The 15,773-nt window shown below is 44.8% G+C and overlaps 1 protein-coding gene across 1 annotated transcript in view; it reads right to left on the bottom strand.

The window, feature by feature from the left end:
• The window catches only part of LOC128706086 (glucose dehydrogenase [FAD, quinone]), a 71,536-nt gene extending 60,053 nt beyond the window's left edge, over positions 1-11,483 (bottom strand). The window contains exon 1 of the mRNA XM_070092826.1: positions 11,376-11,483. The gene's annotated coding sequence lies outside the window, so the exon portion shown is untranslated. The remainder of the gene's footprint in view (positions 1-11,375) is intronic.
• Between the last annotated feature and the right edge of the window lie 4,290 nt (positions 11,484-15,773).

Consider the following 15,773-nt stretch of genomic DNA (forward strand, 5'->3'; position numbering starts at 1 on the left):
GAGAGAGGGTGTGGCTGGGTGTGTGAGAGAGGGTGTAGCTGGGTGTGTGAGAGAGGGTGTGGGTGGGTGTGTGAGAGAGGGTGTGGATTTGGATGTGTGTGAGAGGGTGTAGCTGGGTGTGTGAGAGAGGGTGTAGCTGGGTGTGTGAGAGAGGGTGTAGCTGGGTGTGTGAGAGAGGGTGTGGCTGGGTGTGTGAGAGAGGGTGTGGCTGGGTGTGTGAGAGAGGGTGTAGCTGGGTGTGTGAGAGAGGGTGTAGCTGGGTGTGTGAGAGAGGGTGTAGCTGGGTGTGTGAGAGAGGGTGTAGCTGGGTGTGTGAGAGAGGGTGTAGCTGGGTGTGTGAGAGAGGGTGTAGCTGGGTGTGTGAGAGAGGGTGTAGCTGGGTGTGTGAGAGAGGGTGTAGCTGGGTGTGTGAGAGAGGGTGTAGCTGGGTGTGTGAGAGAGGGTGTGGCTGGGTGTGTGAGAGAGGGTGTAGCTGGGTGTGTGAGAGAGGGTGTGGCTGGGTGTATGAGGGAGAGGTCTAGCGAGTTTTTGTAGTGGTCAGTATTTATAGACGGGTGTCAACGGTGTGTGTGTGTGTGTGTGTGTGTGTGTGTGTGTGTGTGTGTACTCACCTAATTGTAGTTGCAAGGGTCGATTCACGGCTCCTGGCCCCGTGTGTGTACAGATACTGGTGTGTACACAAGTTTGTGTGCGTGGAGTGTTGGGTGTGGCAGTGCCCAGTAGTTTTTTCACGGTGCCCCGTGACCTGGTGGCAAAAGGTCTTGCTTCACATGGTGAGGGTCTGGGTTAGATTCCGGACGAAAGGGAGGAAACATTGGGCGTGTTTCCTTGCATCGGTTGTCCATGTTCACCCATCAGTAACAATGGGTACCTGGGTGTTAGTCGACTGGTGTGAGTCACATCTTGGGACAGGACTGATTTAATTTGTCCGAAATGCTCTGCATAACAAGCGGCTTTCTGTGTAGTAGCACATCACTGATGTCAGCTAGGACTGTATACCTTGTGCATGTACTTGTAGAAATAAAGATATTATTATTATTATTATTATTATTATTATTATTATTATTATTATTATTATTATTATTATTTACTGTGCTTCTTTTGTCAGTCACAACACTAGATTTGCACTTTACTATCTGTCTTGGTGTCGCACTAAATTTATAACTCACGATGACTGGCAGCGTAGTCTGGCCACGATGAGGCCTGGGTAACTACATAAAATACTGTACTCATCTAACTGTGGTTGCAGGTATCGATTCAAAGATCCTGGCCACACCTCTTCAATGGTCGCTACTAGGTCACTTCCTCCCTGCTCCGTGAACTTTATCATACCTCTTCTTAAAGCTATGTATGGATCCTGCCTCTACCACCTCCCGTTCTAGACTATTCCACTTCCTGACAACTCTATGACTGAAGAAATACTACCTAACATCCCTGTGACTCGTTTGAATCTTCAACTATCGATTGTTGCTGTGTCCCATCTCTGGAACATCTTGTCTCTGTCCACCTTGTCGATTCCTCTCAGTATTTTATTTATCGTTACAATGTCTTCCCTGTCCCTCCTGTCTTCCAGTGTCGTCAGGTCGAGTTCTCTTACCCTCTCCTCGTAGGTTATGCCCCTTAGCTCCGGGACTAACCCACTGCAAACCTTTGCACTTTGTCTGATTTTCTATGGGCCTGACGTACACGGTGTACAGTCTTGAACGAGTCGTTACAGAGGAGTCAGAACGCTATTTATAGGTTTGCCAGTAGCCCATATACTACAGCAGTTATATGGTTGATGTGCGCCTCATTAGATGTGCGCGGTATTATACTCACCCGAAGATCATTTTCCTTGAGTAAGGTTTGCAGTCTTTGGTTCCCTAGACTGTACTTTGTCTACGATCTTCTTTGCCCTTTCCCAATCTTCATGACTTTGCACTTGGTGGGGTTAAACTCCAGAAGCCAGTTTCTGGACCAGGCTTGCAGCCTCTCTAGATCCCTTTGTAGTCCTGCCTGATCTCCCATCCGATTGAATTCTCCTCATTAGCATCATATAATCTGCAAACAGGGACACTTTTGAGTCTATCCCTTCGGTCATGTCATTCACATATACCGCAAACAGCTCCGGTCCTAGGACTGACCCCTGTGGAGCCCCACTCATCACAGGTGCGCGATCTGACACTTCACGTCCCATGACTCACTGTTGCCTTCCTGTCAGGTATTCTCTGATCCACAGTAGTGCCTTCCCTGTTATACCTGCCTGATCCTCCAGCTTTTGCACTAATCGCTTGTGTGGAACCGTGTCAAAAGCCTTACAGTCCATGAAAACGCAGTCTACCCACTTTCTCTCTCTCTCTCTCTCTCTCTCTCTCTCTCTCTCTCTCTCTCTCTCTCTCTCTCTCTCTCTCTCTCTCTCTCTATCTCACTCTCTCTCTCTCTCACTCTAATCTTACTGCCGTCACCTTGTAAAACTCCAGTAGGTTTGTGACAAACGATCTCCCTTCCCTGAAACCGTGCTGGTTGTCGTGAATAAGCTCATTCCTTACTAGGTGCTCCACCACTCTTTTCCTGATAATCTTCTACATGACTTTGTATACTATACATGTCAGTGGCACTGGTCTGTAGTTTAATGCTGCGTGTCTGTCTGGTGGTGTACCGGTAACAGACCACTGTAATGACCCTCGTGTAGTTGTTAGTCTTCACAGACAACCAGACTAGAGTTCATGAAATATATGAGAATAGGAAGACAGAACTATGCAACACAGACCCCAACTTATGCCTAGAACAGATTGACTCTGTGGCACTCGATATATGCTCAAGGCATATTCCTTTAAGAAAAAGGAGGAGTAGATGTAAAATAGAAAGAGACAGGCGCTCCCTTTACAGGCGACGGAAAACAATAACAGAGGGGCTAAAAGAGACCAATATGTCTGCAATGCGTAGGGGGACACTGGTCAGAGAAATAGCAAACATCGAACTTAAGCTAAAGGAATCTTATAGGGGTCAGGAATCGCGGGAAGAACTAAAAGCCATTAAATGAAATCGAAAGAAACCCGAAGTATTTCTTTTCTTATGCCAAATCAAAGTCGAGAACAATATCCAGTATTGGACCCCTACTTAAACAAGATGGATCCTACACATATGACAGCAAGGAAATGAGTGAGCTACTCAAGTCCCAATATGACTCAGTTTTTAGCAAGCCGCTAATCAGACTGAGAGTCGAAGATCTAAATGAATTTTTTATGAAAGAGCCACAGAATTTGGTAAATAGAAGCCTATGTGATGTTATCCTGACGCCAAATGACTTCGAACAGGCGATAAATGACATACTCATGCACTCTGCCCCAGGGCCAGACTCATGGAACTCCGTGTTCATCAATAACTGCAAGAAGCCCCTATCACGTGCTTTTAACATCCTATGGAGAGGGAGCATGGACACGGGGGTCGTCCCACAGTTAATAAAAACAACAGACATTGCCCCACTCCACAAAGGGGGCAGTAAAACAATAGCAAAGAACTACAGACCGATAGCGCTAACATCCCAAATCATAAAAATCTTTGAAAGGATCCTAAGAAGCAAGATCGCCACCCATCTAGATACCCATCAGTTACACAACCCAGGGCAACATGGGTCAGTGGTCAGTCGTCACGTGAGGTCACAGACCCTGAACTGCTTTGGGGATTAGCGTGGACGGTTACAAAGCATGGCTTGCTTCTGCAGTGTTTTAAAAATTGAGGTTGGAGAGTTGAAGGAGGAGGTCTTGCTAATCCAGGAGGAGATTAGGAGGCTGAAGGTCCACCTCAATGGGTCTGGGAGAGAGTGTGAGGTGGCTGGAGTTGTGGGAAATGAGGCTTCTAGCAGTGAGGTGCAGTCTGTCTCTCGCTGTGAGGAGGCTGTAGGTGGGGAGGTAGCAACGGCTACCAGCAGTGAGGTGCAGCCCAGCAGCTGCTACAAGTGGCGAGTGGTTCACAGTAATGGGAGGCGCATCAGAGTAAGGAAAGATAAGAGTGAAGATCTGAAGGTAGGAAATCGCTTCTCTGTTCTTCAGGATGAATGTACTTCAGTGGCCAGTGAAGATAAGGGTACTACTGCCCCTGCTAATGGAGGTAAGCGCATTCTTGTGGTTGGTGACTCTCAGGTAAGATATGTTGACCGTGCTTTTTGTAATAGGAATAAGAAGATGAGAGATAGTGTGTGCTTCCCTGGAGCTGGTGTTGGGGACATAGTCAACAGGCTGGATAATATCATGTCAGGTAATGGGAACAAGCCCATTATCTGTCTCAGTGCTGGTGGAAATGATATTGGGAAGGGTAGGAGGGAAGAGCTGCTAGATAAGTACAGGTCAGCTATAGATTTCATTAAGTCTAAGGGAGGGATCCCAATCATATGTAGCATCTTGCCTAGAAGGGGAGTAGGAAATGAATGGTTGTCTAGGGCAATTGGTGTAAATTGCTGGCTAGACAGATACTGCAAGGAACTTGCAATCCCATTCATTGACAACTGGAACAACTTTTATGGCAAACATGATATGTATGCAAGGGATGGGGTACATCTCTCTGGGTCAGGGGTGGTAGCACTTGCAGACTCGATTGAGAAGGCCATTGGTGAAATGCCTATGATTTTAAACTGATAGAAGATAGAGGTATGGGTGTGTGTGGGAAACAAGCAGGTTGCAACACTAGGGTTGGAAACAGTAAATGTATAAAAGGCATTCAGCATGAAGTTATAAATAAAGACAATAGAACAGGTCAGCAAACAAAGGGGGACAGCAGAGGGCAGCAAGGGACTAGCTCCCTTAAGGTTTACTATACTAATAGCAGGAGTGTTAGAAATAAGATAGATGAGCTAAGATTAATTGCAAGTGCAGGAAACATAGATATTATTGCTATAACAGAGACCTGGCTCAATCTGAAAGATAGAGAGATGCCCTCTGAATGTCACATACAAGGCTATAAATTATTCCACACTGACAGTGTCAACAGGAAAGGTGGTGGAGTAGCGATGTATGTCAGAGACAATTTAAATTGTTGTGTTAGACAAGATATAAAATTAGAAGCGTCAGCCACTGAATCTGTTTGGTTACAGCTTCTCGAGGGCCAAGAAAAACTAATTTTGGGTGTGATTTACAGGGCCCCAAATCTTGATAGGGAGTGCAGTAAACTTCTATTTGACGAAATTCGTAAGGCATCTACAAACGAAAATGTTGTGCTAATGGGAGATTTCAACTATAGACAGATTGACTGGAGCAATTTGGCAGGAAATTTAGAGTCAGGTGACTTTCTTGATACGATCCAGGATTGTTTTTTAAAACAGTTTGTGACAGAGCCAACTAGGGGAAATAACCTCCTTGACTTGGTTCTTGCCAGTAGGGAAACACTAATTAATAATCTTGAGGTTAATGATGAGCTTGGGGAAAGTGATCACAAATCACTCAGTTTTAATATATCATGGAATTCCCCTAATAATGGCAATCAAGTCTCTGTCCCTGACTTCCGCTTGGCTGATTTCATAGGACTGAAAAATTACTTAGGTGGGCTGAACTGGAATGACCTGACTAAGGGTCAGGTAGGTGGTGATGGATGCCGATATGACGCTTTCCAGGGCATAGTTCTAGCTGCTCAGTCAAATTATGTTCCAAATAGGGAAATCAGATCAAACAAAAATGATCCTAAATGGATGAACAATAGATTAAAATATCTAATTGGTCAAAAAAGAGGCATATATAGGCAAATCAAAAGTGGAGAGGGGCAATTAAGAAATCGATATATTCAGTTAAAGAGAGAAATAAAAAAAGGAATTAGAAAAGCAAAAAGAGATTATGAGGTTAAAGTTGCAAGAGATTCGAAGACTAACCCAAAAGGATTCTTTCAGGTATACAGAAGTAAGATCAGGGACAAGATAGGCCCACTCAAAAGTTCCTCGGGTCAGCTCACTGACAGTGATAAGGAAATGTGTAGAAGTTTTAACACATACTTCCTCTCAGTTTTTACACAGGAGGATACCAGCGATATTCCAGAAATGATAAATTATGTGGAACAGGACGATAATAAACTGTGCACTATTAGGGTCACAAGTGACATGGTCCTTAGGCAAATAGATAAATTAAAACCTAACAAATCCCCAGGCCCTGATGAACTGTATGCAAGGGTTCTAAAGGAATGTAAAGAGGAGCTTAGCACACCTTTGGCTAATCTTTTCAACATATCACTACAAACTGGCATGGTGCCAGATAAGTGGAAAATGGTAAATGTGATACCTATTTTCAAAACAGGTGACAGGTCCTTAGCATCAAACTATAGACCAATAAGCCTAACCTCCATAGTGGGAAAATTTATGGAATCAATAATTGCCGAGGCAGTTCGTAGCCACCTTGAAAAGCATAAATTAATCAACGAATCTCAGCATGGTTTTACAAAGGGGCGTTCCTGCCTTACGAATTTACTAACTTTTTTCACTAAGGTATTTGAGGAGGTAGATCATGGTAATGAATATGATATTGTGTACATGGACTTCAGTAAGGCTTTTGACAGGGTCCCACATCAGAGACTATTGAGGAAAATTAAGGTACATGGAATAGGAGGAGAAATTTTTTCCTGGATAGAGGCATGGTTGACAAATAGGCAGCAGAGAGTTTGCATAAATGGGGAGAAATCAGAGTGGGGAAGCGTCACGAGCGGTGTTCCACAGGGGTCAGTGTTGGGCCCCCTGCTGTTCACAATATACATAAACGACATAGATGAGGGCATAAAGAGCGACATCAGCAAGTTTGCCGATGACACCAAAATAGGCCGTCGAATTCATTCTGACGAGGACATTAGAGCACTCCAGGAAGATTAGAGTAGACTGATGCAGTGGTCGGAGAGGTGGCAGATGCAGTTTAATATAGACAAATGCAAAGTTCTAAATGTTGGACAGGACAATAACCATGCCACATATAAACTAAATAATGTAGATCTTAATATTACGGATTGCGAAAAAGATTTAGGAGTTCTGGTTAGCAGTAATCTGAAACCAAGACAACAGTGCATAAGTGTTCGCAATAAAGCTAATAGAATCCTTGGCTTTACATCAAGAAGCATAAATAATAGGAGTCCTCAGGTTGTTCTTCAACTCTATACATCCTTGGTTAGGCCTCATTTAGATTATGCTGCACAGTTTTGGTCACCGTATTACAGAATGGATATAAATGCTCTGGAAAATGTACAAAGGAGGATGACAAAGTTGATCCCATGTATCAGAAACCTTCCCTATGAGGATAGACTAAGGGCCCTGAATCTTCACTCTCTAGAAAGACGTAGAATTAGGGGGGATATGATTGAGGTGTATAAATGGAAGACAGGAATAAATAAAGGGGATATAAATAGTGTGCTGAAAATATCTAGCCTAGACAGGACTTGCAGCAATGGTTTTAAGTTAGAAAAATTCAGATTCAGGAAGGATATAGGAAAGTACTGGTTTGGTAATAGAGTTGTGGATGAGTGGAACAAACTCCCAAGTACAGTTATAGAGGCCAGAACGGTGTGTAGCTTTAAAAATAGGTTGGATAGATACATGAGTGGGTGTGGGTGGGTGTGAGTTGGACCTGATAAGCTTGTGCTACCAGGACGGTTGCCGTGTTCCTCCCTTAAGTCAAGGTGACCTGACCTGACTAGGTTGGGTGCATTGGCTTAAGCCAGTAGGAGACTTGGACCTGCCTCGCATGGGCCAGTAGGCCTGCTGCAGTGTTCCTTCGTTCTTATGTTCTTATGTTAACTACTGGATCACTACGGCAAGGTCCTAGATGCACTAGAAGACAAAAAGAATGCAGATGTGATATTCACAGACTTTGCAAAAGCCTTCGACAAGTGTGACCATTGCGTAATAGCGCACAAAATGCGTGCTAATGGAATAACAGGAAAAGTTAGTAGATGGATCTATAACTTCCTCACAAATAGGACACAAAGAATGGTCAACAGAGTCAAGTCTGAGGCGGCTACGGTGAAAAGTTCTGTTCCGCAAGGCACAGTACTCGCTCCCATCTTGTTCCTCATCCTCATATCTGACATAGACAAAGATATAAGCCACAGCACCGTGTCTTCCTTTGCAGATGACACCCGAATTTGCATGACAGTGTCTTCCATTGCAGACACTGCAAGGCTCCAGGCGGACATCAACCAAATCTTTCAGTGGGCTGCAGAAAACAATATGAAGTTCAACGATGAGAAATTTCAATTACTCCGATATGGTATACATGAGGAAATTTAAACTTCATCAGAGTATAAAACAAATTCCAGCCACAGAATAGAGAGAAAAACTAACGTCGAAGACCTGGGAGTGATCATGTCGGAGGATCTCACCTTCACGAACCATAACATTGTATCAGTCGCATCTGTTAGAAAAATGACAGGATGAATAATGAGAACCTTCAAAACTAGGGATGCCAAGCCCATGATGACACTCTTCAGGTCTCTTGTTCTATCTAGGCTGGAATATTGCTGCACACTAACAGCACCTTTCAAGGCAGGTGAAATTGCTGACCTAGAAAATGTACAGAGAACTTTCACGGCGCGCATAACGGAGATAAAACACCTCAATTACTGGGAACACTTGAAGTTCCTGAACCTGTACTCCCTGGAACGCAGGCGGGAGAGATACATGATTATATACACCTGGAAAATCCTAGAGGGACTAATACCAAACTTACACACGAAAATCACTCTCTCCGAAAGCAAACGGCAGACGATGCAACATCCCCTAATGAAAATCAGGGGTGTCACTAACACGCTAAGAGACAACACAGTAAGTGTCAGGGGCCCAAGACTATTCAACTGCCTTCCAGCATACATAAGGGGGATTACCAATAGACCCCTGGCTGTCTTCAAGCAGGCACTGGACAGACACTTAAAGTCGGTACCTGACCAGCCGGGCTGTGGCTCATACGTTGGATTGCGTACAGCCAGCAGTAACAGCTTGGTTGATCAGGCCCTGATCCACCATGAGACCTGGTCACAGACCGGGCCGCGGGGGCGTTGACCCCCGGAACTCTCTCCAGGTAAACTCCAGTATTTTAGCTCTATTGTACTTAGTACCATGTTACACACAGAGGAACATGGTACACATCGGGAACCATGGTACACATACCCTGGACCATGGTACACGCACACTGGACCATGATACACACACTCTGGACCATGGTACACACACCCTGGACAATGGTACACACACTCTGGGCCATGATACACACACCGTGGACCATGGTACACACACCCTGGGCCATGGTACACACACCGTGGACCATGGTACACACAACGTGGACCATGGTACACACACCGTGGACCATGGTACACACACCGTGGACCATGGTACACACACCCTGGGCCATGGTACAAACACCGTGGACCATGGTACACACACCATGGACCATGGTACACACACCGTGGACCATGGTACACACACCGTGGACCATGGTACACACACCGTGGACCATGGTACAAACACCGTGGACCATGGTACAGTACACCATGGACCATGGTACACACACCGTGGACCATGGTACACACACCGTGGACCATGGTACACACACCGTGGACCATGGTACACACACCGTGGACCATGGTACACACACCTTGGACAATGGCACACACACCGTGGACCATGGTACACACACCGTGGACCATGGTACACACACCGTGGACCATGGTACAAACACCGGGTACCATGGTACACGCACCGTGAACCATGGTACACGCACCGTGGACCATGGTACACACACCCTGGACCATGGTACACACACCCTGGACATCAGTCAACGATATACGTACTACTGTATAGAAAGTCCCTTATTATGCAGAGCATTTCGGGCAAATTAGGTCAGTTTTTGTCCCAGGATGCGACCCACACCAATCGACTAACACTCGGGTACCCATTTTACTGATGGGTGAAGATAGGCAACAGATGTAAGGAAATACGCCCAATGTTTCCACCCTTGCCGGGAATCGAACCCGGACACTCAGCGTGTGTAGCGAGAGTTTTGCCTACCAGGCACGAGCCACCTAAGGATTTTGATTTGTTTAGTGTTATAATCGTCAGTATTGGACTGCAGAAGCCTATTGTGAAGACGGAATGTTTTGACAGTGAAGATACATTAATGCTGAACATGTGTCTTACTCATCGGCTTGTCAATATTATATAACATTTATATTATGATCCTGGGAAAGCTCGCTGGAAGGCCGTAGTGTAAAGCCGAATCCTCAGGTGGTGAGGGATAGGATCCCCTGGTAGTGGATGGAATTCCCAGGTGGTGGGATCCTCTAGTAGTGGATGGGATCTCCAGGTGGTGGGCTCCGCTGGTAGTGGATGGGATTCCCAGGTAGTGACCCGCTGGTAGTGGATGGAATCCTCATGTGGTAGACAGAATCCCCTGATAGTGGACTGAATTCCCAAAAGTCGACAGCCAGCCTGGGGTTTCAAGGACACAAGGTAATATACAGATGTAGATTAATACTCACCTCGCTCTCCAGAGAGAACTTATATCCGTTATAGTTATCGCAGACGGGAGAATCCCGTAATCCAGTCAAAAACCGTCCTCAAGAAAGTCTCATTATTCACACTGGATTATTATTATTCATTGTAGAGATCTATTATGTTATTTGTTTCCATCTCTTTTCACAATTTACGTAAATGGGTTTGACTGTTGAGTCACTCAGCAGGGAGGTCTGGTCCCAGGCCGAGTCCCGAGACTACGAAAACTCTCCAAATAGGTGACATGTGAATCACAGGTAAATGAAATGGAACTTTAAATATGAGATTTTAAAATATTTTTCACATACTTTCACCGTCATTCACACCATCACTGTCTTGCCAAAGGTGTTCTGATATTACAGTCCAAACCCTTACATCCTCACGCTCTCCTTCAGAGAGCAGATACTGTGCTTTCCACTCCAGAACTGCAAGCACTTTATTCCCAACCTGCAGAATTACATCATCTCTACCGCTCCTTCAGGGGACAGGCACTGCACTTCCTACCTCCAGAATTGCAGCATCCCTACACCTCCTTCGAAGTGCAAACACTGTACTCTCCACCTGCCGAACTTCAGTATCCTCATCCCTCCTTCAGAGCGCTGGCAGTGTACTTCCCAGCCTTAGGACTGCAACGTTCCTACCCCTTCTTCAGAGTGCAAGCATTGTACCTCCACCTCCAAGACTCAAGTTCGACTAACCGGTTTTCCTGAATCGCTTCATAAATGTTACCTTGCTCACACTCCAACAGTACGTCGCGTCATAAAAACTATTTGCTTCCACTCTTTTCAGTTTAACACGCTCACATAAGTCTTGTGAGCGTGAGTATAATAATAATAATAATGAAGGAACTATTGCTCACGTTTGGTATGTTGTAGAACTGGATTGTACATACCTGTAAGTGGTTGCAGGGGTCGAGACTCCTGGCAGTTGAGAATACTGGCGTATGTAGTGTGTCTGCTTCTAGGGCTTGTCTTAGTGTGTGTTCTGTGTTGGGTTATAACACCAGCACACAACACCTAATGTAGGATTTTCCCCTCAATACTGCGGGACTTCCCCGCGGTGGATATCTACTCGGAGCCCTGCTTATATTTCTCTCTCTCTCTCTCTCTCTCTCTCTCTCTCTCTCTCTCTCTCTCTCTCTCTCTTTCCCTCTCTCTCTCTCTCTCTCTCTCTCTTTCCCATATTCTTTCTCCTGTGAATATGGGAAAATTTATCAAAACCAACAGCTATACAGCTGTTTTGGATAGAGAAACCGGTATAGCAAGCTCTAATTTGAACAACGTTTCGCTCTCTGTAGAGCTTTAGCATATCATGACTTAATAAAGCTCTACTCAGAGTGAAACATAATTTGATATACGTCTACAACGTGAAACATGGCTTGATAAAACTGTACTCAGAGTGAAACATGATTAACCTCTACACAAAGTGGAACATGAATCGACAGAACTCCTTCACAAAGGGAAACACGACTCGGCAAAGCTCTGCACAGTAAAACAAGATACGAGCTTCTCTCAGAGTGAAACATAACTCGATAAAAGTATGGAGTGAAACATGATTAATCTACGTAGTTAAACATGACCTGAAAATGCTCTAAGCAGAGTGAAACATGATTTGAAAAACTCTACACGGAGTGAAACATGACTTGATAAAGCTCTACAGAGAGTGAAAAATAGCTTGATAAATCTGATACATATAGAGGAACATAATAAATCTAGAGTGAAACATGATTAAGTTCTACAGAGTGAAACGTGATTGATAACGCTTAGCACAGAGCTAAACATGATTCTATAAAGCTCTACTCACTGAAACATGACTTAACAAAGCTCTAGGCAAAGTGAAATATGATTTGGTTAATCCCTGCACAGAGTGAAACTTGATTTGATGCAGCTCTACGCGGAGCGAAACATGACTTACGTTCTTCACAGATTCAAATTGATTTGATGCAGCTCTAACCAGAGCCAAGCTTGACTTGATAAAGCTGAACATAACTTGATAGAGCTCTACACAAAGTCAAACCTAACTTGATAAAACTCTACGTATAGACAAATGTAACTTGCTAAAGGTCTTTAGTGAGCGAAATGTTGTCCCAGTACGTTTCTACATCCACTGATGTTTCTACGTCCACTGATGTTTCTATATCTACTGATGTTTCTACATCCACTGATGTTTCTACATCCACTGATGTTTCTACATCCACTGATGTTTCTACATCCACTGATGTTTCTACATCCACTGATGTTTCTACATCCACTGATGTTTCTACATCCACTGATGTTTCTACATCCACTGATGTTTCTACATCCACTGATGTTTCTACATCCACTGATGTTTCTACATCCACTGATGTTTCTACATCCACTGATGTTTCTACATCCACTGATGTTTCTACATCCACTGATGTTTCTACATCCACTGATGTTTTACACTTTTACAAAACTCTGATAGATGTTTTATAAGAGATTTTTTACCAATATAAATTTTAAGAGTAATAGCCTTTTAAAAATTAATGGAAATTTACTCGTTCCCATTGAGTATAATAATACTAATACTACTACTACTAATAATAATAATAATAATCCCTCTGTCATCTCCATAATTATCCCCATCACCTCTCCATCATCCCTCCATCACCTCTCCATCACCTCTCCATCATCCCTCCATCATCCCTCCATCATCCCTCCATCATCCCTCCATCATCCTTTCTATCAATCCTCCAACTAAATAAATAGCTAAGAGGAAAATCGCAGATAAAATACATAGGGGGCAAAATCCGATATTGTTCACACACACACACACACACACACACACATACATACACACACACACAAGCTTACAGGTATGATAACAGATGCCATCTTTCCAACGGGATACCAGATCCTGAGGAAAGACAGAGGGAACAGGGGGGGAAGGGTGGAGGAGTAGCACTGCTGATCAAAAAGTGATGGAATTTTGATGAGCTGGAGAGAGGAGACAGTGGAGAAGCAAGTGATTACATAGCGAGAACGCTTCAGTCTGGAGGTCCCAAAGTGGTAATTGCAGTGATGTATAACCCACCACAGAACAGCAGGAGGCCAAGGTAAGAGTATGATGAGAGCAGTAGAGCGATGGTTGACACACTGGCTGCAATGGCCAGAAGGGCTCATGCGTGCAGGGCAAAGCTACTGACCATGGGTGACTTCAACCACAAGGAAATCGATTGGGAGAACTTGGAGCCACATGGGGGCCATGAAACGTGGTGGGCTAAGATGGAGATGGTACTGGAAAACTTCATGTACCAACACGTAAGGGACACTACAAGAGAGAGAGAGAGGAGAGGATGAACCAGCAAGACTGGACCTAGTATTCACCCTGAGTAGTGCAGATATTGAGGACATCACATGTGAAAGACCCCTTGGGGCAGGCGATCATGTGGTTTTAAGCTTCGAATGCACAGTAGAGCTACAAGTGGAGGGCGAAGCAGGAAGGCCCGGGCAATTGAAGCCAAACTGCAAGAAAGGGGAGTAGATGGGAATGAGGAGCTTCCTGAACATGGTTCAATGGGACAGAAAACTGGCAGGGAAGCCAGTAAATGAGATGATGGAATATGTAACAACAGTATGCAAGGAAGCTGAGGAGAGGTTTGTACCCAAGGGTAACAAGAATAATGAAAAAGCCAAGATGAGCCCATGGTTCACCCAAAGGTGCAGGGAGGCAAAAACCAAGTGTGCTAGGGAATGGAAGAAGTATAGAAGGCAAAAGACTCAGGAGAATAAGTAGTGTAGTCATAGAGCCAGAAATGAATATACACAGATAAGAGGGGAGGCCCAACGACAATATGAAAACGACATAGCAGCGAAAGCCAAATCTGACTCGAAGCTGTTATACAGCCACATCAGGAGGACAACAGTCAAGGACCAGGTAATCAGTCTAAGGAAGGAAACGACCGTGAAGTATGTGAGGAACTCAACATGAGATTCAAAGAAGTCTTCACAGAGGAGACAGAAGGGACTCCAGAAAGACGGAGAGGTGGGGTACACCACCAAATGCTGGACACAGTACACACAACCGAGGAAGAAGCGAAGAGGCTTCTGGGTGAGCTAGATACCTCAAAGGCAATGGGGCCAGATAACATCTCTCCATGGGTCCTGAGAGAGGGAGCAGAGGCGCTATGTGTACCCCTAACAACAATATTCAATACATCTATCGAAACAGGGAGATTGCCTGAGGCATGGAATACAACAAATGTAGTCCCAATTTTTAAAAAAGGAGACAGACATGAAGCACAAAACTACAGACTAGTGTCACTGACATGTATAGTATGCAAAGTCATGGAGAAGATTATCAGGAGAAGAGTGGTGGAACACCTAGAAAGGAATGATCTCATCAACAGCAGCCAACATGGTTTCAGGGACGCAAAATCCTGTGTCACAAACCTACTGGAGTTCTATGACAGGGTGACAGCAGTAAGGAAAGAGAGAGGGGTGGGCAGACTGCATTTTCTTTGACTGTAAGAAGGTGTTTGACACAGTTCCACACAAGATATTAGTGCAAAAACTGGAGGACCAGGCAGGGATAACAGGGAAGGCACTACAATGGATCAGGGAATACTTGTCAGGAAGACAGCAGCGAGTCATGGTACGTGGGCGCCTGTGACCAGCGGGGTTCCAAGGGGGTCAGTCCTAGGACCAGTGCTGTTTCTGGTATTTCTGAACGACATGACGGAAGGAATAGACTCCAAAGTGTCCCTGTTTGCAGATGACGTGAAGTTGATGAGAAGAATTCATTCGGTCGAAGACCAGGCAGAACTACAAAGGGATCTGGACAGGCTGCAGACCTGGTCCAACAATTGGCTCCTGGAGTTCAACCCCACCGAGTGTAAAGTCATGAAGATTGGCGAAGGGCAAAGAAGACCGCAGACGGAGTACAGTCTAGGGGGCCAGTGACTACAAACCTCACTCAAGGAAAAAGATCTTGGGGTGAGTATAACACCAGGCACATCTCCTGAGGCACACATCAACCAAATAACTGCTGCAGCATATGGGTGCCAGCAAATCTCAGAACAGCATTCCGACATCTTAATAAGGAATCGTTCAGGACCCTGTACACCGTGTACGTTAGGCCCATATTGGAGTATGCGGCACCAGTTTGGAACCCACATCTAGCCAAGCACATAAAGAAACTAGAGAAAGTGCAATGATTTGCAACAAGACTAGTCCCAGAGCTAAGGGGTATGTCCTACGAGGAGAGGTTAAGGGAAATCGACCTGACGACACTGGAGGACATGAGAGATAGTAGGGGCATGATAACGACA

This window comes from Cherax quadricarinatus, chromosome 41 (assembly GCF_038502225.1).
Source record: "Cherax quadricarinatus isolate ZL_2023a chromosome 41, ASM3850222v1, whole genome shotgun sequence".
Lineage (NCBI taxonomy): Eukaryota > Metazoa > Arthropoda > Malacostraca > Decapoda > Parastacidae > Cherax > Cherax quadricarinatus.